Genomic DNA, 25,901 nt, shown 5'->3' with positions numbered 1-25,901 from the left:
TTCTTTTGCTGTACAGAAGCTCTTTAGTTTAATTAGGTCCCATTTGTCAATTTTTGCTTTTGTTGGAATTGCTTTTGACATTTTTATCATGAAATCTTTGCCCGTCCCTATGTCCTGAATGGTATTGCCCAGATTTTCTTCTGGGTTTTTATGGTTTTGGATTTTACATTAAGTCTTTAATCCATCTTGAGTTAATTTTTGTATATGATGTAAGGAGGGGGTCCAATTTCAATTTTCTGCATATGACTAGCCAGTTTCCCCAGCATCATTTATTAAATAGGAAATCCTTTCCCCATTGCTTGTTTTTGTCAGATTTGTCAAAGATCAGATGGTTGTAGATGTGCGGTCTGATTTTTGAGATCTCTATTCCATTCCATGGTCTATGAGTCTGTGTTTGTACCAGTAGCATGCTGTTTTGGTTACTGTAGCGTTATAGTACAGTTTGAAGTAGCCTAATGCCTCCGGCTTTTTTCATTTTGCTTAGGATTGTCTTGGCCATACTGGCTGTTTTTGGTTTCATATTAGTTCTAAAGTAGTTTTTTTCTAATTCTGTGAAGAATATAAATGGTAGTTTAATAGGAATAGCATTGAATCTATAAACTGCTTTGGGCAGTATAGCCATTTTCACAGTATTATTAATTCTTTGTATCCGTGAGCATGGAATGCTTTTCTATTTATTTGTGTCCTCTTTGACTTTTTTGAGCAGTGGTTTTTAGTTCTCCTTGAAGAGGTCCTTCATTTCCCTAGGTATCTTATTCTCTTTGTAGCCATTGTGAATGGGAGTTTATTCATGATTTGGCTTTCTGTTTGTCTGTTGTTGGTATATAGGAATGCTTGTGATTTTTGCACATTAATTTTGTATCCTTACATTGCTGAAGTTGCTTATTAGCTTAAGAAGATTTTGGGCTGAGGCGATGGGGCTTTCTAGGTAGAGGATCATGTCATCTTCAAATAGAGACAGTTTGACTTCCTCTCCTCCTATTTAAATACACTTTATTTCCTTCTCTTGGCTGATTGCCCTGGCCAGAACTTCTAATACTCTGTTGAATAGAAGGGAGAAAGAGAGTGTATTCTTGTCTTGTGCTAGTCTTCAAGAGAAATGCTCCCAGCTTTTGCCCATTCCGTATGATATTGGCTATGAGGTTGTCATAAATGGCTCTTCCTTCTTTCTTTTTTCCTTTTTTTTTTGAGAGTCTTGCTCCAGGGTGGAGTGCAGTGGTGCAGTCTCAGCTCACTGCAAACTCTGCCTCCCGGGTTCAAGCGATTCTCATGACTCAGGCTCCTGAGTAGCTGGGACTGCAGGCACCTGCCACCATGCCAGGCCAATTTTTGTATTTTTAGTAGAGATGGGGTTTTGTCATATTGCCCAGGCTGGTTTCTAACACCTGACCTCAGGTGATCTGCCTGCCTCGACTCCCGAAAGTGCTGGGGATTACAGGTGTGAGCCACTGTGTCTGGCCATAAATGGCTCTTATTATTTTGAGGTATATTCCTTCAGTACCTAGTTTCTTGAGAGTTTTTAACACAAAGCGATGTTGAATTTTATCGGAGGCCTTTTCTGCATCTATTGAGATAATCATGTGGTTTTTGTCATTGGTTCTGTTTATGTGATGAAACATGTTAGTTGATTTGTGTATGCCAAATCAGACTTCCATCCCAGGGATGAAGCCATCTTGATTGTGGTGGATAAGCTTTTTGATGTGCTGCTAGATTCAGTTTGCCAGTATTTTAATGAGGATTTTTGCATCGATGTTCATAAGGGATATTGGACTGAAGTTTTTTTGTTGTTGTCACTGGTGTATCTCTGCCAGATTTGGGGTATCGGGTTTCAGAAGAAATGATTCCAGCTCTTCTTTGTACCTCTGGGTGACTTCAGCTATAAATTTGTCTGGTCCTGGGCTTTTTTTTTTTTTTAGTTGGTAAGCTATTTATTACTGCCTCAATTTCAAAACTTGTTATTGGTCTATTAAGGGATTCAACTTCTTCCTGGTTCCGTCTTGGGGGAATCTATGTGTCCAGAAATGTATCCATTTTTTCTAGATTTTCTAGTTCAATTGCATACAAGTGTTTATAGTATTCTCTTGTAGTTTTTTGTATTTCTCTACGGTCAGTGGTGGTATTGTCCTTATCGTTTCTGATTGTGTTTATTTGAATTTTCTCTCTTTTCCTTAATAGTCTAGCTAGTGGTCTATTTTATTGACTTTTTTTTTTTTTTTTTTTATTTTTTTTTTTTTTTTTTTTGAGAAAACCAGCTTTTGGTTTCTTTGTTTTTTTTTTTTGAAGTGTTTTTTAATATCTCTATCTCCTTCAGTTCAACTCTGTTCTTGGTTATTTTTTGTCTTCTGCTAGCTCTGGGATTTGTTTGCTTTTGGTTCTCTAGTTCTTTCTGTTGTGTTGTTAGGGTCTTAATGTGGGATCTTTCTAACTTTTTGATGTATGCATTTAGTGCTATAAATTTCCCTTTTTTTCAGTATTTACAAAAAAGTTTATTAGAGTTTCTATACTACAATGTTACATTTTCTGTTGTAACTGTGCCAAGTAATTCTAATTTCTTTTTTTTAATATATATTTTATTGTGTTTTAGATTTTGGAGTACATATGAAGAACATGCAAGATTGTTGCATAGGTACACACATGGCAGTATGGTTTGCTGCCTTCCTCCCCATCACCTATATCTGGCATTTCTCCCCATGTTATCCCTCCCCAACTCCCCACCCCCTGCTGACCCTCCCATAGATCCCCCAACAAACCCCAGTGTGTGCTGCTCCCCTCCCTGTGTCCATGTGTTCTCATTGTTCAACACCTGCTTATGAGTGAGAACATGCAGTATTTGATTTGCTGCTCTTGTGTCAGTTTGCTGAGAATGGTGATTTTCAGATTCATCCATGTCCCTAGAAAGGACATGAACTCATCATTTTTTATGGCTGCATAGTATTCCATGGTGTATATGTGTGACATTTTCCTTGTCCAGTCTATCGTCAGTGAGCATTTGGGTTGGTTCCAAGTCTTTGCTATTGTAAACAGTGCTGCAATGAACATTCGTGTGTCCGTGTCCTTGTAATAGAATGCTTTATAATCCTTTGGATATATACTCAGTAATGGGATTGCTGGGTCAAATGAAATTTCTGTTTCTAGGTCCTTGAGGAATCACCACACCATCTTCCACAATGGTTGAACTAATTTACACTACCATGAACAGTGTAAAAGTGTTCCTATTTCTCGACATCCTGTCCAGCATCTGTTGTCTCCAGATTTTTTAATGATCACCATTCTAACTGGCATGAGATGGTATCTCAATGTAGTTTTGATTTGCATTTCTCTAATGACCAGTGATGATGATCACTTTTCATATGTTTTTTTCATATGTTTGTTGGACTCATATACGTCTTCTTTTGTAAAGTGTCTGTTGATATCCTTTGACTATTTTGGGATGGGCTTGTTTTTTTTCTTGTAAATCTATTTTAGTTCTTTGTAGATTCTGGATATTAGACCTTTGTCAGATGGGTTGACTGCAAACATTTTTTCCCATTCTGTTGGTTGCCCGTTCACTCTAATGACTGTTCCATTTGCTGTGCAGAAGCTCTGGAGGTTGATTAGGTCCCATTTGTCTATTTTGGCTTTTGTTGCCAATGCTTTTGGTGTTTTAGTCATGAAGTCCTTGCCAAAACCTATGTCCTGAATGGTTTTGCCTGGATTTTTTTCTAGGGTTTTTATGGTGTTAGGTCTTATGTTTAAGTCTTTAATCCATCTGGAGTTACTTTTAGTGTTAGGTGTCAGGAAGGGGTCCAGTTTCTGCTTTCTGCACATAGCTAGCCAGTTTTCCCAACACCATTTATTAAACAGGGAATCCTTTCCCCATTGCTTGTTTTTGTCAGGTTTGTGAAAGATCAGATGGTTGTAGATGTGTGGCGTTGCCTCCAAGGCCTCTGTCCTGTTCCATTGGTCTATATCTTTGTTTTGGTACCAGTACCATGCTGTTTTGATTACTGTAGCCTTGTAGTATAGTTTGAAGTCAGGTAGTGTCATGCCTCCAGCTTTGTCTTTTTGCTTAGAAATGACTTGGCTATGCGGGTTCTCTTTTGACTCCATATGAAGTTTAAGGTGGTTTCTTCCAGTTCTATGAAGAAGATCGTTGGTAGCTTGATGGGGATAGCATTGAATCTGTAAATTGCTTTGGGCAGTATGGCCATTTTCACAATATTGATTCTTCCTAACCATGAGCATGGAATGTTTCTTTATCTGTTTGTGTTCTCTCTTATTTCATTGAGCAGTGGTTTGTAGTTCTCCTTGAAGAGGTCCTTTACGTTCCCTGTTAGTTGTGTTCATAGGTATTTTATTCTCTTTGTAGCAATTGTGAATGGCAGTTTGTTCTTGATTTGGCTGTCTTTAAGTCTGTTATTGGTAAATAGGAATGCTTGTGATTTTTGCACATTGATTTTGTATCCTGAGACTTTGCTGAAGTTGCTTATCCGTTTTAGGAGATTTTGGGCAGAGACGATGGGGTCTTCTAAATATACAATCATGTTATCTGCAAATAGAGACAATTTGAATTCCTCCTTTCCTAACTGAATACACTTTATTTCTTTTTCTTGCCTGATCGCTCTGGCTAGAACTTCCAATGCTATATTGAATAGAAGTGGTGAGAGAGGGCATCCTTGTCTAGTGCCAGATTTCAAAGGAATGCTTCCAGTTTTTGCCCATTCAGTATGATACTGGCTGTGGGTTTGTTGTAAATAGCTTTTATTATTTTGAGATATGTTCCATCATTGAGAGTTTTTAGCATAAAGGGCTGTTGAATTTTGTCAGAGGCCTTCTCTGTATCTATTGAGATAATCATGAGGTTTTTGTCTTTGGTTCTGTTTATGTGGTGAATTACATTTATAGACTTGCTTATGTTGAACCAGCCTTGCATCCCCGGGATGAAGCCTACTTGATCATGGTGGATAAGCTTTTTGATGTGCTGTTGCAATCGGTTTGCCAGTATTTTATTGAAGATTTTGCATCTATGTTCATCATGGATATGGGCCTGAAGTTTTCTTTTCTTGTTGAGTCTGTGCCAGGTTTTGGTATCAGGATGATGTTTGTCTCACAAAATGATTTGGGGAGGAGTCCCTCTTTTTGGATTATTTGGAATAGTTTCAGAAGGAATGGGACCAGCTCCTCTTTTTATGTCTGGTAGAATTTGGCTGTGAACCCATCTGGACCTGGGCTTTTTTTGGGTTGTAGGCTCTTAATTGCTGCCTCAACTTCAGCTGTTGTTATTGGTCTATTCAGGGTCTATTCGACTTCTTCCTGGTTTAGGCTTGGGAAGATGTAAGTGTCCAGGAATATATCCATTTCTTCCAGGTTTACTGGTTTATATGCATAGAGTTGTTTGTAATAATCTCTGATGGTGGTTTGTATTTCTGTGGAATCTATGGTGATATCCCTTTTATTGTTTTTTATTGCATCTATTTGATTATTCTCTCTTTTCTTTTTTATTAATCTGGCTAGTGGTCTATTTTGTTGATCTTTTCGAAAAACCAGCTCCTAGATTGATTGATTTTTCGAAGGGTTTTTTTGTGTCTCTATCTCCTTCAGTTCTGTTCTGATCTTAGTTATTTCTTGTCTTCTGCTAGGTTTTGAGTTTTTTTTTTTTTTATCTTACTCCTCTAGCTCTTTCAATTTTGATGATAGGGTGTCGATTTTAGATCTTTCCTTACTTCTCATGTGGGCATTTATTGCTACATATTTTCCTCTAGACACTGCTTTAAATGTGTCCCAGAGATTCTGGTATGTTGTGTCTTCATTCTCATTGGTTTTGAGGAATATCTTTATATCTGCCTTCATTTCACTGTTTATCCAGTCAACATTCAAGAGCCAGTTGTTCAGTTTGCATGAACCTGTATGGTTCTGAGTTAGTTTCTCAATTCTGGGTTCTAACTCGATTGCACTGTGGTCCGAGAGACCGTTAATGATTTCCGTTCTTTTGCGTTTGCTAAGGAGTGATTTACTTCTGATTATGTGGTCAATTTTAGATTAGGTGTGATGTGGTGCTGAGAAGAATGTATATTCTGTGGATTTGGGGTGGAGAGTTCTGTAAATGTCTATTAGGTTTGCTTGGTCCAGGTCTGAGTTCAAGTCCTGGATATCCTTGTTAATTTTCTGTCTCGTTGATCTGTCTAATATTGACAGTGGAGTGTTAAAATCTCTCGCTATTATTGTGTAGGAGTCTAAGCCTCTTTGTAAGTCATTAAGAACTTGCCTTATGTGTCTGGGTGTTCCCGTATTGGGTGCGTATATGTTTAGGATTATCAGGTCTTCTTGTTGCATTGATCCTTTTACCATTATGTAATGTCCTTCTTTTTCTCTTTTGATTTTTGTTGGTTTAAAGGCTACTTTATCAGAGACTAGGATTTCAACTCCTGCTTTTTTTTTTGCTCTCCATTTGCTTGGTAACTCTTCCTCCAAACCTTTATTTTGAGCCTTTGTGTATCCTTGCATGTGAGATGGGTTTTCTGGATACAGCACACCAATGGTTTTTGGCTTTTCATCCAATTTGCCAGTATGTGTCTTTTGATTGAAGCATTTAGCCCATTTACATTTAGGGTTAATATTGTTATGTGTGAATTTGATCCTGCCATTTTGATGCTAGCTGGTTGTTTTGCCTGTTAGTTGATGCAGTTTCTTCATTGTGTCGCTGCTTTTTACCATTTGGTACGTTTTTGGAGTGGCTGGTACTGGTTGTTCCTTTCTGTGTTTAGTGATTCTTTCAGGAGCTCTTGTGAAGCAGGCCTGGTGATGGTGAAATCTCTTGAGTAATTGCTTGTTTGTAAAGGATGTTATTTATCCTTCACTTATGAAGCTAAGTTTGGCTGGATATGAAATCCTAGGTTGAATGTTCTTTTCTTAAAGATGTTGAATATTTTCCCCCACTCTCTTCTGGCTTGTAGGGTTTCTGCTGAGAGGTCCGCTGTGAGTCTGATGGGCATCCCTTTGTGGGTGACGCAACCTTTCTCTCTGGCTGCCCTTAGCATTTTTTCCTTCATTTCAACCCTGGCAAATCTTATGATTATGTGCCTTGGTGTTGCTCTTCTTGAGGAATATCTTTGTGGTGTTCTCTGTATTTACTGGACTTGCATTGGCCTGCCTTGCTAGGTTGGGGAAGTTTTCCTGGATAATATCCTGAAGAGTATTTTCCAGCTTGGATTCATTCTCTCCATTACATTCAGGTACACCTATCAAACATAGATTAGGTCTTTTCACGAAATCCCATATTTCTTGGAGGCTTTGTTCATTTCTTTTTACCCCTTTTTCTCTATTTTTGCCTTCTCATTTTATTTCATTGAGTTGATCTTTGACCTCTGATATCCTTTCTTCTGCTTGGTCAATTCAGCTATTGAAACTTAGGTATGCTTCGCCAAGTTCTCATGTTGTTTTTCAGCTCCATCAATTCATTTATATTCCTCTCCAAGCTGTTTATTCTCGTTAGAATTTCATCAAACCTTTTTTTCAAGGTTCTTAGTTTCCTTGTATTGGGTTAGAACATGTTCTTTTAGATCAGAGATTGTTATTACCCACCTTCTGAAGCTTGTTTCTGTCAGTTCATCAGACTAATTCTGCATCCAGCCTTGTTCCCTTGCTGGTGAGGAGTTGTGATCCCTTGGAGGAGAGGTGTTCTGGTTCACAGTGTTTTCGTCCTTTTTGTGCTGGTTTCTTCCCATCTTTGTGGATTTCTTTACCTGTGGTCTTTGTAGTTGGTGACTTTCAGATGGGGTCTCTTAGTAGACGTCCTGTTTGTTGATGATGAAGTTATTTCTTTCTATTTCTTATTTTTCCTTCTGTCAGGCCCCTCTGCTGTAGGACTGCTGGAGGTCCACTCCAGACCCTGCATGCCTGGGGCTCACCTGCAGCAGCTGCAGAACAGTAAGGGTTGCTGCCAGTTTCTTCTTCTGCTATCTTTGTCCCAGAAGGATACCCGCCAGATGTCAGTCTGAGCTCTCCTTTATGAGGTGACTCTTTGGATATATGGGGATTGGGGAGCTGCTTGAGGAGACAGTCTGTAGTTTATAGGAGCTCAGGTGCTGAGCTGTGAGCTCTGTTGTTCCATTCAGAGCTGCTGGGCAGGTACATTTAAGTCTGCTGCAACAGAACTCATAACAGCCTTTTTTTTTTTTTTTTTTCCCCAGGTGCTCTGTCCTGACAAAGTAGGGCTTTATTTATAAGTTTATGTCATGCTGCTGCCTTTTTTCAGGGATGCCCTGCCCAGCGAGGAGGCAGCCTAGTCACAGTCTGCCAGCAGAGGCATTGCTGAGCTGCTGTGGGCTCTGCCCAGCTGCCATGTGAACGTCCCTGCAGTCCTATTTATAGGAATATAGATAGAACTGCCTCTGTAATGGCAGACTCTCTCTGTAATGGTGGACTGCCTCAGCAATGGCAGGCTGCCTCGGTAATGGCAGGCTGCCTCAGCAATGGCAGACCACCTTGGCAATGGTGGATTATGTCGGTAGTGGTGGACTGCCTCGATAATGGCAGACGCCCCTCCCCCACAGAGCTGGACCATCCCGGGTTCAGCTGTGCTTGCTGTGAAACTCTCAGTCCAGAGTGTTTCAGATTGCTATGTTTTGTGGGGGTGGGACTGGCTGAGCCTGATCACCTGGCTCCCTGTCTCAGACCCCTTTTTTTTCAGTTGAATGGGCGACTCTGTCTCCCAGGCATTCCAGTCCCCCTTTGAAATGGCACTTGGATTTGTGAGAGTTCTTGTGCAGAGACCCGCTGTGCCGGCTGAAACAGCCATGCTGGGGGCTTGTGGCACTTTTTCGCACAGGAATCTCCTGGCCTGGCTCCCTGTTTCAGTCCCCTTTTTATCAGTTGAATGGGTGACTCTGTCTCCCAGGTGTTCCAGTCGCCTGTTGAAAAGACATCCGGATTTGTGTGAGAATTTGTGTGGAGACCCACTGGGCCAGCTGACACAGCCACACAGGAGACTCGTGGTGCTTTTTCCCCCAGGAATCTCCTGGTCTGGCTCCCTATTTCAGTCCCATTTTTATCAGTTGAACGGGCGACTCTGTCTCCCACGTGCTCCAGTCACCAGCTGAAATGGAGCCTGGACGGTGTGAGGTGTTTTTTGTGCAGAGACCCACTGTGCTGGCCGAAACAGCCACGCTGGGGAACTGTGGCACTCCTCCTCCTGGGAATCTCCTGGTCTGTGGGCAATAAAAATCCATCTGGAAATGCGGTAACCACTAACCCTCCCCACTCTTGCTGGGAGCTGCAATCCAGAGCTGCTCTTACTTGGCCATCTTCGATCCCCTCCCTAAATTTCCCTTTTAACACTGCTTTTGCTGCTTCCCAGAGATTCTGGTACTTTGTCTCTTGTTCTCATTAGTTTCAAAGAACTTCTTGATTTCTGCCTTAATTTCATTATTTACCCAGGAGTCATTCAAGAGCAGGTTGTTCAGTTTCCATGTAGTTGTATGGTTTTGAGTGAGTTTCTTAATCTTGAGATCTAATTTGATTGCACTGTAGTCTGAGAGACTGTTATGATTTCAGTTCTTTTTCATTTGCTGGGGAGTGTTTAACTTCCAATTATGTGATCTGTTTGAGAGTAAGTGCTACATGGCACCAAGAAAAATGTATATTCTGTTGTTTTTGGATGGAGAGCTCTGTAGATATCTGTCAGGTCCACTTGATCCAGAGCTGAGTTCAAGTCCTAAATATCCTTGCTAATTTTCTGTCTTGATGATCTGTCTAATATTGACAGTGGGGTGTTAAAATGTTCCACTGTTATTGTGTGGGGGTCTAAGTCTCTTTGTAGATCTCTAAGAACTTTTTATGAGTCTGGGTGCTCCTGTATTAGATGCATATATATTTAGGACAGTTATCTCTTTTTGTTAAATTGAACCCTTTACCATTGTGTAATGCTCTTCTTTGTCTTTTTTGATCTTTGTTAGTTTGAAGTCTGTTTTATCAGAAGGTAGGATTGCAACCCCTGCTTTCTTTCTGCTTTCGTGAGCCTATATATGTCTTTGCATGTGAGATGGGTCTTTGAATACAGTACACTGATGGGTCTTGACTCTTTATCCACCTTGCCATTCTGTGTCTTTTAATTAAAAATATGGAATGCTTCATGAATTTACGTGTCATCTGTGCACAGGGCCATGCTAATCTTCTCTATATTTTTCTAATTTTAGTATATGTGCTGCCAACACAAACGTAATAATTTTTCACATTAATTTAAATGTGTAAAATTTAGTTATAAAGTTGTAACATATGATCAATCCTGAATGATGCTACTCAAAGTGCTAATCTGAAGTAAAAAAAAGAAAGGAATCTATGTCAGAATTTATTTAAATTGACAACAGTACACATTATTCTTATAGCAGGTTTTTTTATGAAAATAACAGTGAGCACATTTACGTTATGATGAAAGCTTCTTATGTCTTTGTGGAATGGTAATAAGTAGTTTGCCACCTGTGGCTGAATTGGTTTATTAGCTCTAGTAAGTTTCTTGTGGATCTTAGAAAATCTTGGGATTTTCTATGTGTAGCATCATGTCATCAATGACAAGAGAGAGTTTCATTTTTTCCTTTCCAATTTATATGACCTTTATTCTTTTTTATGGCCTCGTTATCTGGCCAGACTTCCAGTACCATGTTGAATTGATGTAGTAAAAGTTGGCATACTTGTCTTGTTTTTGATTATAGGAGAAAGTCTTTCATCCTTAAGCGTGATATAAAAGTTTTTCATGAATGCCTTTTATCATGTGAAGGAAGTTCTCTTTTATTCCTGATTTGTTGAGTGTTTTTATCATGGTAGGGAATTGGATTTTGTCAAAAGCTTTTTCTGTATCTATTTGTAAGAATGTGATGGTTTTCCTTCATTCTCTTAATGTGGTGTATTAGGTTGATTTTCATATGTTGAACTAAATATGTATTCCTGGAATAAATTCCCCTTGGTCGTGGAGCATAATATTTTAATATGCTGTTAGATTCAGTTTGAGAGTTGTTGATATTTTTGAGAATTTTTACATCTATATTCATAAGTGATAATGATCTATAATTTTCTTGTGAAATTTTTGTCTGGCTGTGATATCAGTTTAAGGCTGGCCTCATAGAATGAGTTAGGAAATGTTGCATCCTCTTCTAATTTTTGGAATATGTTAAGATGTATTTGTGGGGGTTTTTTTGTTTTTTTTTTTTTTTGAGATGGAGCCTCACTCTGTCACCCAGGCTGGAGTGCAGTAGTGTGATCTCAGCTCACTGCAATCTCCGCCTCCTGGGTTCAAGTGATTCTCCTGCCTCAGCCTCCTGAGTAGCTGGATTACAGGCATATGTCACCACGCCCAGCTAATTTTTGTATTTTAGTAGAGATGGGGTTTCACTATGTTGGCCAGGCTGGTCTTGAACTCCTGACCTCAGGTGATCTGCTCACCTCAGCCTCCCAAACTGCTGGTGTTACAGGCTCTCTGCCTTGTGTTAATTATTTTTAGATGTTTGGTACAATTCACCAGTGAAGTCATCTGATCCTGGACTTTGCTAGGAGGTTTTTGGTTACTGAATCATTCTCTTTACCTATGTCTCATCAGATTTTTTACTTCTTGAGTCATTTGGGTAGTTTTTGTGTTTCTAAGAAGTTGTCCATTTTATCTAGGTTGTCTACTTTGTGGCGGACAATTGTCCATAGTATGTTTTATACTACTTCATATTTCTGTAAGGTTGCTAGTAATGTTTGCACATTTTATTTCATTTTAAAACTACTTAATTGATATATGATTGACACATAAAAAAGCTCTATACATTTAATGTTAATGATAAGGGCATAAATGTATCCATTACTTCCCAAAGAGTCCTCCCTTTTCCTTTATTATCATTGTGTGTGTGTGGTAAGAACACTTAACATATCTACTGTCTTAGCAACGTTTAGATATATAATACGTGATTGTTAGCTATAGATATTATGCTGTATATTAGTGTATTAGATAGGGAAAAAATACAAGGTGTTCCTACTCTCGCACACTCCACTCAACACAACACAGAATACTTTTGTGACCAAAATGTGTAGGCTTTTTTCCCTAAACATCAAACAGTTCTGCAACAGACACAGAGTGTCTTATAATTCAATTCAATTATGACACTCTCTACCTGGAGTTAGAGTCAAATCCTACAGGTTGAGGGGTCAGTCACACAAGATGGACCCCCACGTCTAATGCAAGTTGAAAGCTCCAGATTGTTTTACATGTGCTTCTGACCTACCAGCTAATAATCAGGGTTTTTCATGACCCCTTCCTCAAGTACAATTAATTTGTTAGAGTAACTTACAGAATTCAAGAAAACACTTACATTTAATGGTTTATCATATTAATAAAGGATATGACAAAGGGTATAGTTGAACGTCAAGGTGAAGACATACATAGGGTGAGGTCTGGAAGGTTTCTGAGTGCAGGAGCTTCTGTCCCCATGTGGTTGGGGTGGGCCACCTTCCTGCCATGTGTTCATCAGCCCAGAAACTCTCCTAACTCTGTAGTTCAGGGATTTTTATAGAGGCTTCATTACATAGGCATACATGATTATTAACTCAATCTCCAGCCCCTTTCCCCTTCCCAGAGGATGGGGAGGAGTAAAGCTGAAAGTTCCAGGCTTCTAATTACAGCTTGGTCTTTCTGCTGACCAACCTCCATTGAGGAGCCCACCAAGAGTTGTCTCATTAGAATAAAAGACACTCCTATCACCCAGGAAATGCCAAAGGATTAGGAGCTCCATAACTAAGACTAAATATTAGATCAAAAGATATGCCTAGCCTGCTGCTACTCAGGAAATTACAAGAGTTTTAGGAGTTCTGTGTCAAAAACCTGAGGTAGAGACCAAATATATATTGCTTATATCAGAATATCATAAGTCTCCAGAATTTATTTATATTACATACTGAAACTTTGTGCTCTTTAACCATTACATCCCCATTTTTTCCTCCCCCAGACCCTGTCAACTACCATTTACTTTCCACATGTATGAGGTTGACTATTTCAGATTCCTCATATAAGTGAGGTAATATGATATTTGTCTTTTTGTGTCTGGCTTATTTCACTCAGTACAACATGCTACAGGTCCATTTATGTTGTCGCGACTGGTAGGATTTTCCTCTTTTTTAAGCCTAAACAATAGTCCTCTGTGTGTGTGTGTGTGTGTGTGTGTGTGTGTGTGTGTGTGTGTATGTGTGTGTGTGCGTGTAACATTTTCTTTATCCATTCATCCATTGACAGACTTCTAGGTTGTTTCTGTGTCTTAGCTATTGTGAATAGTGCTGCAATGAACACAAAAGACAGGTAAGTTACCTTATAGTACCTTCACTTCAGGATGCTTCTACTCATGGCAGAAGGTGAAGGGGAGCCAGTGTGTGTAGAGATCACATAGTGAGAGAGGAAGTAAGAGAGAGAAGGGGAAGTGCCAGGCTCTTTTTAACAACCAGCTCTCCTTGGACTTAGTAGACCAGGAACTCACTCACCCGCTCCCTGAGGGAGGGTATTAATCTCTTCATGAAAGATCTGCTCCCATAACCAAAACACTTCCCATTAGGCTGCACCTCCAAGATTAGGCATCAAATTTAACATCAGCGTTTTAGGGACAAACATCCAAACTATAGAATCTTTTGTTAAGATCAATGTTTCTATGGAGATACAGGGGCTGGATCCTCCTATTCTGCAATTGTGCACTGTGCTGATGTGTTCTCTACTTCCTAATTTCAGTAACTTGGGTTTCTTCTTTCTATTTTTTTTTATACAGTCTAGCTAGAGGTTTGTCAGTTTTCTTAATCTTTTGGAGGTACCAACTTCTGGTTTCATTCAAACTCTCTATTTCTTTTCTATTCTTTATTGATTTTATCTCTGCTCCCATATTTACCCTACAGTTCTGCAGAATACCAGAACTCATTCCTTCTATCCAGCTATAATTCTGTATCCAGGATTTTTATGTAGTGCTCTTTTACAACTTCTGTCTCTATTGATATTCTCACTTAGTTGAGATAATAGTTCTCCAGGCTTCCTTTAGTTCTTTGTTCACTTTGTTATATCCAAGCGAGTTGTTAGGAAAGTGCCACACTCTGAAATCTGATTGTGAGTCCTTTATTGCTGGCGACTGAGAGTCAGCTCACACTCAAAAATCTCTCGGCCCTGATCAAGGGGCTTGATTCCTTTTTATACCTTGCTTAAGAAAGGGAAGGGGGAGCCTAGCTGAAGCAGAATTTACAGAAGCAGAACAAGCAAGTTAGATAAGGAGGCTGGTAACTAGGAGGCAGGAGGTTCCCATGATTGCTGGTTACCAAGTGCTGGGGGGGCATATTCAGTACTTGCCATATAATCAATCAAGGGGGAATTCACAACAGCAAGTGGGTTTGCTAAGCAGGATATGGTTACAATGGTTATATGTTTCTATAGCTCTAAGTACAACATGACCCAGCACAAGAACATGACCCAGACATGCACTCAAAGAGAAATGGCGGGAGGGGTGAGACAGAGGTTAAGATGGAGTCTATCTGGCTCTCAGCAAAATAGATTCTGTCTGGCTAACACAGGGTAGGTTAACACAATTATTTCCCTTAGCTCTTTGAGCATATTTAAGACTGTTTATTTATAGTCTAAAGTCTTTTTTTAATATGGCAAATGTCTAGATTTACTTGGGGACTATCGCTATTTTTTTTTCTTTCTGTGAATGAACCATACTTTCTTACTTTTTTGTGCCTCTAATCTGTTGAAAATGGGACATTTATATTATTATAGTATGGTAACTTTATAAATCAGGTTATCTCTTTTCCCTGGGGTTTTTTGTTGCTATTTGTTGTAGGTTGTAATTTTTTGTTTGTTTAGTGATTTTTCTGATCTATTTTTAAAGACTATATTCTTTGTCATTTTTGGTCCCTGAAATCTCTGTTCTGTATTCTTAGTGGTCAGTTAGTGATTAAACATATTTTTTAAAATATCTAAAGTTAAAAAAATGGTTTTAGTTATCTTACAGTCTTTGTAGATTGGCTCTGTGTTGGTGCACTCTTTCAGTGCTTCGCTTGGCCATTTACATCTCTGCATAGCCCTTCATTTCCTGCTTGCTAGAGCCTAAGGTAAAGGTCAGGCAGAATTGAAATCTTTGGGTTTTCTCCAGTGTTTTCTGAGCATGTATCTCTTGCATGGCTTTCAGTTTCCCTTTTATATGCAGGAGCTTTTTAAATCCCTTACTCCCCATATATCTCCTTCACTAGCGTTTTCCCGTAGGATCTTTGGTCTGTCTATGGCTTGTTCTATTTATCTCTTATCCTAGGAGGCTGCAGCCTGCATGTTTGCCTTTAAATGCTTTCAACAAAAGTTTAAAGGCAGGCAAAAAAAAAAAAAAAAAACCTCTGAGCTAACCCCTCTGGGAGCCTTCAGACAGGTCAAAACACAAAACCACATTTATGTGAGAACAGTGTCCAAATTGCCTCTCTGGCTCCAGCAAGCCACACCAGGAACACAAGCAGCTGTCCCTATGGCCACCTCCTAGCTAGGTTGTGTATGTTGTAGGAAGTTAAGTTAAGATGCCATAATGTTCTCTCATTGAAATTTAGTGCCTTTTAAAAATTAAGTGTTCCCTTTATTGTTGTAATTCTTAAATTATAATCTATCTTCCAAAATATTTGATTCTGATTGATTTTTCTTTAATGGAGTTTTGGAATTTCCTCCTCTGCCATTTTCAGTGATGTCACTCACTTGAGAAATTTTGAACATAAGCCTACCCAGACACAGAGATGAAGTTCTATTTCACATTAATTGACTGGTCAGATGAATATTACGTAGATAATTTTGAAGTCCCAAACAAGTAATGAGCCTAGGTACATTACTGAAACAAGCAAATCCCTGGAATTACCTACCTTCAACTTAGGACATAAAGAATTCCTACAGTTGAAATTTAAAGGAAAATAAGTACCTCATAGTCAAAAATCACAAAACACCCTAGAGTAAATTAAATCATAGGATCAAGTTCCTGAAGAATCAAAATTCCCAGGAACCTCAGATTTTAGAATTTTTATAACATGTAATATAAAATATTATAACAGTCTCCTAAGTGAAAAAGCATTAAAATTATTAACAAAGTACCAACAAAAAATCCAAATATATTGTAAAATTAAATATAAACTTTTTGCATAGAAAAATGATATACTAATTGAAATGGAAACCATAAAGAATATTAAAACCAAATAAAGAGGAGTTTAAGTGGAATTTAGAATTGAAATTTATTCTGCAGTTAGCATTAAGACACAAAATATTACAAGTAGAAAGGAAAGAGAACATGAGGCAGAGGCACCATTTGAAGAGACAATGGTTGAGGATTTTTTAGAACTGATGAAAGACAGAACCACATATTCAAAAACCCCAGTGAATCACAAGCAACTGAGTAAAAAGATACATACATTTAACACATCATAGTATAATTGGGTACAGTAAACTCATATACAGAATATTAATAGGAGCTAAAGAAAAATAAATTGCCTTCAAAGTAATACCAATTATACATGCAGCTGATAATCAATAGTAGTAGTGAAAAAACAGAAAACAACCAAAGTAAGTACTAAATGTAAAAGAAACAAACCTGTTAATCTAGAATCCTACCTCCAGAGAATAAGAGGGAGAAAATGATTATCATGAATGTAGCCTTCGCAGCTAACTCTTAGGTAGTGGGAAATACACGGCAAGGAATAACAGGTGAAATAAATTATAAATATTCAATCAGACAAATCCTGAATGTGGACATTATGCAAAACAATCAGCCTGGGAACTTAAAAAAGTCAGTGTCACCAAAAAAAGTTGAAGGGAACAACTGTTGTAGATTAAATAAGATTTAAGAAATATATCAATAACTTCCTAGTCATCCAGACAGCTAAAAAATGTGTCAATAACTAATAGCTAATAGAAAATGTTATCTGTGATTGGAAAATGGTTTGTAAAGGGAGCTATAAGCCACATTTTTTAACAATTTGAAAAATTTAAATATGGAGAGTATTTCAAATCTAAGGAATTACAGTTAAACTTATTAAGAGAGTTATAGTGACATTTTAGTTATTTAGGAGACTGTTCTTATACTTTGAAGATGCGTAACAAATTATTTAGGGATTACATGTTACAGTGTAATTTACTTTGAATTGTTCAGCAAAAAAAATATTAAAAATGATGAATAGCAAGATCCAGGTATAGATGTATATCTCAAAATAGTAATAATTAATGAATCCAGGTGAGTATATAGGTGATTGTTATTCTTTCTATTTTATGTATGATCTAAGATGTTTATAATTTTTTAAAAATGAAAAAAATTAGATTGAAATAAAACCATTTTTAGATAAATAGCAATAGAGAGGTTTGCCAAAAACAATTTTACAAAAAGGAATTTTAAAATTTTACTTTGGAGGAAAGGTGAAGATTTGAGATGCAGGGAGAAGTGAACAGCAACAAAAGTAGTAAAGACACATAAATCTAAAGTAATACTGACTTAAAATAATGATATAAGATAAAAACATGGCAAAAATTAAATATATTACAATATAATAATATAAGACGAGGGAATGATTTGAGTTAAAAGTGTTGTTAGTATGGGAGGAGGGTTATAAGAGTGATTTGCCTTATTTTTTTTAGATAAAAATGTATACGATAATTAACTACTAAAGTAATAGAAGTAGGGTGTAACATTTTTGAAGTAGCAGATTTTTAAAATACGGAATGAGGAAAAATACTCAAATCAATTCAAAATAAAGGAGAAAAAAGCAGATGAGATTAGGAAGGTAGAAAGCACAAAATAAAATGGAAATACATTTGAATATATTATTTGTTACAAAAATGTAACCTGATTAACACTCAATGAACAAGGAATTTCAGACTGGATGCAAAAAGAATCCAAGTATATTTGGTTTACAAAAGACATGCCTGAAACAAAGATACAGAATGACTGAAAGTATGTTAATTTAAAATGATACCCCATGCTAACTAATTAAAAACCTGGTGTAGCTTTACTAAATTTGAAAAAAATAGAGTTTGATCAAGATGGTACCCTCATAATGATAAAATGTTTAATTCATCAAGAATACCTAACAAATTTTTTGTTTACCTAAAAATATAGCTTTAAAATATATAAACAAAAATTCAAAGAATTACCTGAAATAGATATGTCCATGATCATGGTGGGAGAGTTAAAGACTAAAATTGTTACATCAAGGAGCAAAAAACAAGTGATAAAAGATTTCAACAACACAGTAAGCTTGATTTCATGAATGCATGTCAAACACTGCACCTAACAATTGCAGAATATGCATTCCTTAAAACAAAAATGGAACATTTTACTGAAACTGACCACAGAAAGGGTTATAGAACAAATCTCAACAAATTTCAAAGGATTGTTATATAGATCACATTCTTTGACTATAATGCAAGTAAGTTAGGAATCAATCACAAAATGACAACTAGAAACAAAAAACTGTTTTGAAATGTAGGCAGTCTTGAAAATAATTTACTTGTTAAAGAAGTCAGATCGAGCTTATAAAATGCTTACAACTGAACCATAATAAAAATATTTTACAACAATCTCATTAACATCTTGGGGTTAAATGTGAACCAGGCTTGGCTCTCATAAACACATTACATTTTCAGGACAATGCTATGAGGCTTTCCATTTTGTAAACAAAGAAACTGTGTCTTCACAAAGGTGGGAACAAAATGTCTCAATATGCCTCACAATATTCCCCATGTTTTAAACTCAATCATTGTTTTCTGGCAACAAAAATAATAAATGCTTGTTGTAAATGAAATCCAACAATACAGAAGTATACATCCCATGGATCTTCCCTTCTTCTTCCTCCTTATAGAAAATACTGTGGATTTTTAGGTTAACAATATATCTAATTTGTCGTTCCTTTTTAAAAAGTTAACAATATATCTTTCCCGTTTTTCATTTCATATACGAATCTCATCTCTTCTTTTAAAAGACTGCCTAATTTTCATTTCTATGGGAGGTTTACTTAATCATTCCCCTGAGTGAGGGACATTGTACTTGTTTCCCATTTTCACTACTGCAAACTACCTACAGCAGTAAACCTTCTCCTTATACAACTTGGACTTCAGAAAGAAGTATATCTACATGAAAAGATCTAGACCAAAACTTACCAGAAGGCCTGAACATTGTATTTTACTGTTTGTTTCAAATCTTCTGAATGTTGGTGTTAATTTACATTCCTGCCAACAATATATTACAAAGTCTGATTTCCTATATCTTTTAAAATACTGGCTATCCTTTATATTTTTAATTTTTATATAAGTTTGATAGGGAAAAAGACTATTCAAGATAATTCATTTAAATGGTCACATAGCTTTTCAGCCTATGATTTTGACATGATTGAGCCAATTCATATTGGTGATCATTTAAAATTATTATCATTTTTCCACATAATAATTGCAATAATGAACATTGTAGTAGGATGAAAAATTGTTTCCCAAATGATACTCACATCCTGATTCCTGGAAACTACAAATGTTACCTTATATGGCAAAAAAAAAAAAGGTCTTTGCAGATGTAATTAACTTAAGGATTTTGAGATAGGAGATTATCCTGGATTATCAATAGGGCTTTAATGTAATCATAAGTGTCTTTATAAGAGACAGGCAGAAGGAAACTTCACACAGAAAAAAAGGCAGTGTGACAAAAGAGGCAGAGATGCCCTATTGATAATTCAGGATAATTTCCTATCTCAAAATCCTTAAGTTAATTACATCAGCAAAGACCCTTTTTTTGCCATATGAGGTAACATTTGGTGCCACAAGCTAATTAATGCCAGCAGCCGCCAGAAGAGGCAGGAAAGGAATTATTCCCAAGAACCTCTGGAGATAGTGTGGCCCTGCCAACACCTAGATTTCAAATTGGCAGTAGTGATTTTGGATTTCTTCCCTCCAGAACTGTAAGATAATTAATTTCTGTTGTTTTAAGCCTCCTGTTAATACAGAAAGTTGTTACATCAGCAATAGGAAACTAATATAAACAGCCTTGCCTTTTCTTTTAAATTCAGCTTTTATTTTAGATACAAGGGGTACGTGTGTAGGATTGTTATATGGGTATATTGGACCCACGTAGTAAGCACAGTACCCAATAGGTAGTTTTTCAACCCACACCCCACCTTCCTCCCTTCCCCGCCTAGTCACTGTAGTATCTTTTGCTCCCATGTTTATGTCTGTGTGTAGCGATGTTTAGCTCCCACTTATATAAGAACATGCAGTATGTGGTTTTCTGTTCCTGCATTAATTTGCTTAGGATTATGGCCTCCAGTTCCATCTATGTTGTTGCACATGTCATGATTTCATTCTTTTTTATGGCTGTGTACTATTCCATGGTATATGTGTGTCATATTTTCTTTATCCAATACACCATTGTTGGGTACCTAGATTGATTACATGTCTTTGCTATTGTGAATAGCATGGCAATGAACATACAAGTGCATATGTCTTTTTGTATAATGTTGTACTTTCCTTTGGGTATATACCCAGTAATGGAATTGCCAGATTGAATGGTGGCTCTGTTTTAAGTCCTTTGAGAAACCTTGAAACTGCTTTCCATAATGGCTGAACTAATTCACATTCCTACCAACAGTGTCTAAACATTCCCTTTTCTCTGTAGGTTTACCAGCATCGGTTTTGTTTTTGTTTGTTTGTTTTGTTTTTTTTTCTTTTTGGTTTTTGTTTTTGACTTTTTTAATAGTGACTCTTACTGGTATGAGATGATATCTCATTGTAGTTTTGATTTGCTTTGCACTGATTATTAATGATGCCAAGTGTTTTTCATGTTTGTTGGCTGCTTTTATGTCTTCTTTGGATATTTCTATATACCAATAACAACCAGGCTCAGAGTCAAATCAGAAATGCAATCACATTTACAGTATCCACAAAGAAAGTGAAATACCTAGGAATATAGCTAATCAAAGAGGTGAAAGATCTTCACAAGGATAACTATAAAACATGCTGAAACAAATCAAAGATGACACAAATAGATGGAAATCAAACATCCCATGCTCATGGACTGGCAGAATCAATATCATTAAAATGGTTATATTGGCCAAAGCAACTTACAGATTCAATGCCATTCCTATCAAACTACCAATTTCATTTTTCACAGAATTAGAAAAAATCTATTTTAAAGTCTATATGGAAGCAAAGAAGAGCCCAGATAGCCAAAGCCATCCTAAGCAAAAAGAACAAACCTGGAGGCATCACACTAGCTGACTTCAAACTATATCATAAGGCTACAGTAACCAAAACATAATGGTACTGGAACGAAAACAGACACATAGGTGAGTGGAACAGAATAGAAAACTTAGAAATAAAGCTGCATACCTACAACCATCTGATCTTTGACAAACTTAACAAAAACAAGCAATGGGGAAAGGATTCCCTATCCAATAAATGTTACTGGGATAACTCGTGAGTCATATGCAAAATAATGAAACTAGACTCTTACTTTTCACCATATACAAAAATTAACTCAAGTTGGATTAAAGATTTAAATGTAAGATATCAAACTATAAAAATCATAGAAGAAAATGTAGGCAATATTCTTCTTGACATTGGCAAGTCTTCTGCATAGCAAATGAAACTATCAACAGAGTAAACAAACAACTTACAGAATGGGAGAAAATATTCACAAGCTATGCATCCAACAAAGGTCTAATATCCAGAATCTATAAGGATATTAAACAAGTCAACAAGCAAAAGCCAAGTAACCCCATTTAAAAAGTGAACAAGAGACATTAACAGACACTTTTATTTTCATTTGTCAAAGTATACGTTTTCTGTGCACTATCTGACTCATTCTTACACAGAATGAATAGGTTTGCCCTCTTTCTTCACGCTCAGATACTATGATTACAACACAGGTTCCTACAGGACTGTGTGTGTACATGTCTGTGCATGGAGAATGAAGCGTAAATCTTAAGGAACATATGAGGACAAGTAAAGCAAAATGAGTAAAGGGTATGAAAAGAATTATAATAAAATAAGAAATAAAGACTGACCAACTAAAATGTTAAGCTATCTTCATTTTTACATGTAATGAAAAAAAATACTGGTTTTCTTCTATGACATTTGTGAAGTTTTTCATTTCAATTATTTGACACATGAAATCAGGGAAGATGAGTAAATAGGTGTGTAGATAACTTCTCTAAAGACTGCAATATGATATGATTTTTATGCAAGAATAATTTTAAGTAAGTATCAATGAACATAAAATGTTCATACTTTTATGTCTAGTGCTTTCCCTTTCAGAAATATTAGGAAATTAAGTGGACAGGTGGAATAAGACAAAATCTGTATATGAGAATGTTTTTCACAGCTTAAGATATTAGGCAGTCTCTGTTCATTATTTCATGCTAACAGCAAAAAGGGTGACTGACAGTTAATCTTAATGGTAGCACTAATAAGTGCTATAGGCATCAATTAAACCACCAGTACTAGGAAGCTGTAAGAGCTTCTAAAAGGAAAGCAGATGATAATCAAAAGGGACAGTATGTATTAGTCCATTCTCATGCTGCTATGAAGAAATACTCGAGACTTGGTAATTTATAAAGAGGATTAATTGACTCAGTTCTGCAGGGATTGGGAGGCCTCAGGAAACTTACAATCATGGCAGAAGGGGAAGCAAACACATCCTTCTTCACAAGGTGGCAGAAGAGAAAAGTGCTGAGCAAAGGGGAAAAAGCCTATTATAAAACTATTAGATCTCACAAGAATTTACTTATTGTCACAAAAACAGCAGCATGGGGATAATCAATTACCATGATTCAGTCACCTCCCACTGGGTCCCTCCCACAACACGTGGGGATTATGCGGACTACAGTTCAAGATGAGATCTGGGTAGGGAGACAGCCAAAACATATCACAGTGTGTCCATCTAATTAGGCTTATACTCAAATATTAGATATCAGTGGCTTCCCTCTTCTCTGGATAATTTTATAAGTGTAACAAAAACTGCTTCACATTCTCTAAACCTAGCATTGCATGACACCAATAAAGCAAAGAATTAGGTTTGGGCCTTTAGTATCTGTAGAGGACAGCAAAAGAGACAACAGGGAAGAGTTCTCAGGGTCTATACCTTTCCATCCTGTCGAAGCCAGGACATCCACTTCATGCATGAAGAGCTGCTATTTGAAAGACAAAGCCCAGGAATCTTTATCTTCCTACTGAGTAGTAATTATATAATCAGCACCATGCTAGACACTGAGTTAAAGTGATAAAATGCACAGACATAATTTGATAGTGACCATGAAAATTAGAAGGGATCATGGATTTCACCACTGTCTTTTACTGTTTCATTCTTCTTCTAGTGTAGCACTATCTTAAAGAGATTAAAATATGATATCAGACTTTAAATATCTAACTGTTTATCATGAAGCTACAATAATTATTTTGGTGATGAATTAATAATAGAACAGTAAAACAGACTAGAATATACCAACTGACCAAAATAGAGATATTTACTATATGATAAAAATGGCATAACTGTGGGCAAAAGATGGATTGTTCAAAAAATCATATTTGGAGAGTGATGACAGGGAAACTGGTAGCGTAGGAAGTGTTAAGAATCCATCTCTTCACGTAGACAACAATTGTACTTCAGGAAACTAGAAACTGTCTGATGTGACTGTTTTGGAAATCTTGATTCTACTTGAACTCTTTCAGCTTCCAGGGGGAAATTTTTGCTGGTAAACTGTCCTTTTTAGCTGTCAGTGCAATAGGAGCTACTTATACTCCAGCCCCCTTCCAAGCCCCATGTCAGTGTAGGGACAGCAACCTGTGTCTCTGTCATGGCTTGTTGGAGTTACAGTGCATAATAAGGCCATTGTCTTCCAAATATCAACGTTTTGTGTTCTGTTATGGATAGCTGATTCTGATTGCTGAGGTGCAGGTAAATAAGCCTGGCAACTGTCGTTTTACCCTTCACCCGCTGAAGTGGCTTCCAGAGGATTTCAGGGAGCTTCATCATTTTTTTTTTGGACATTCAAAAACAACTGCATATACAGGGTAATTTAGAAAGGCACTATGTAAGCCCAAGGAAAGATACAGTCCCAGAAAATACCTGAGAAAACCTTAAGCTTCTACCCAATGCTGATTTCTGGCACAGAGACATGTTACAACAATTTTGAAAACCCCAGAAAACCTTAGGGAAGGGGATACACGATTCAATTTCCAGAGTTACCACATTATATTATTCAAATGTGCACTCTTTAACAAAAGGCCACAAGGCATGAAAAGAAACATAAAAGTATAGCCTATTACAAGAAACAAAATAAATAATAATACCTGAGGAAGCACAGATGCAGACTTACTAGACAGAGATGTTAAAACAGTGGTCTTAAATATGCTCAAAGTGCTAAAGGAAGACGTGAACAAAGACAGGAAAATGGTGTATGTACAAAATGGCAGTATCAATAAAGATATAGAAATTATGAATGAAGAACCAAAAGGAAATTCTGGAACTGAAATATACAATAACTAAACTCAAAATGCATTCAAATAGTGCAAAAGCAGATTTCAGCAAGCAGAATGAAGAATCAAAGAACCGGGGAGCTTCCGTGGCTCAGGCCAGTTGTCCTGGCACTTGAGGAAGCGAGGCTATGTATTCGAGGCCAGCTTGGGCCACATAAGAACCTCTCATTCATTTAAAAAAAAAAAGAATCAGAGAACTAGAAGATAGAACCTTTTAAATTGAATCTGAGGAACTGAAAGGAGAAAAAAATGAAGAAAAGTGAACAGAGCCTAAGGGACCTGTGGGACATGATACAGCAGAACAACAGAATAACTTATACATTATGAGAATATTATGAAGAGAAGAAGAGAGAAAGGGACAGAGATCATGCAAAAAATAATAATGGCTAAAAACTTCCCAAATTTGATAAAACACATGAATGTAAAAACCCAAGAAGCTCAATGAATTACAAACAGGACAAAACATAGAGACATATGCTAAAACACATCATAATCAAATTATTGAAAAACAGAGAGTGAATCTTAAAAGCAGAAAGAAGTGACTGATCATATACAAGTGATTGTCAATAAGACTGTCAGCCAGTTTGGCATCAGAAACCTGGAGGCCAGAATGTGTTGGGTTTATATCATCAAAGTGCTGAGGGAAGAGTCAAGTGAGAATTATATGTCCAGCAAAAATATTTTTTAATGGGGATAAATTAAGGCATTCTCAGATAAACAAAAGCTGAGGGAGTTTATTTTCATTAGATATGCCATACAAGATATTATAAAGAGAGCCATGGAGATTTAAACAAAAAGAAACTAAACAATAACTCAAAGCTGCATGAAGAAATAAAGATCTCTAGCAAATATAAATACATAAGTAATATCAAAAGCCAGTACTGTTAGAATTTTGGATTGTAACTCCACTTTTTATTCTTTGTATGACCTGAAAGACAAATGTATAAATATCAATATTTAATGTATGTTTTGGACATGCAATGTATAAAGTTATAACTTGTGACAATAACAGAAAAGAGGATGGAGCTGACTAAAGAAGATACAAAATCTCAAGAGTGGAATGACAGACCGGGCTTGGTGGCTCAAGCGTGTAATCCCAGCACTTTGGGAGGCCGAGGCGGGTGGATCACAAGGTCAAGAGATCAAGACCATCCTGACCAACATGGTGAAACCCCATCTCTACTAAAAATACAAAAAAAATAATTAGCTGGGCATGGTGGCATGTGCCTGTAGTCTCAGCTACCTGGGAGGCTGAGGCAGGAGAATTGCTTGAACCCTGGAGGCAGAGGTTGTAGTGAGCCGAGATTGTGCCACATCACTCCAGCCTGGCACCTGGTGACAGAGCGAGACTCTGTCTCAAAAAAAAAAAAAAAAAAAAAAAAAAAAAAAAAAAAAG

At 37.0% G+C, this 25,901-nt stretch overlaps 1 pseudogene; it reads right to left on the bottom strand.

Moving 5' to 3' along the window:
• Nucleotides 1-10,090: 10,090 nt before the first annotated feature.
• On the bottom strand, nucleotides 10,091-10,190 carry LOC116545968 (annotated as a pseudogene).
• Between the last annotated feature and the right edge of the window lie 15,711 nt (nucleotides 10,191-25,901).

Source organism: Sapajus apella, unplaced genomic scaffold, assembly GCF_009761245.1.
Source record: "Sapajus apella isolate SASKATOON/1434 unplaced genomic scaffold, GSC_monkey_1.0 scaffold462, whole genome shotgun sequence".
Classification (NCBI taxonomy): Eukaryota; Metazoa; Chordata; class Mammalia; order Primates; family Cebidae; genus Sapajus; species Sapajus apella.
Note: the sequence above shows the minus strand (reverse complement) of the source record. Positions and strands in the feature narration are given on the sequence as shown.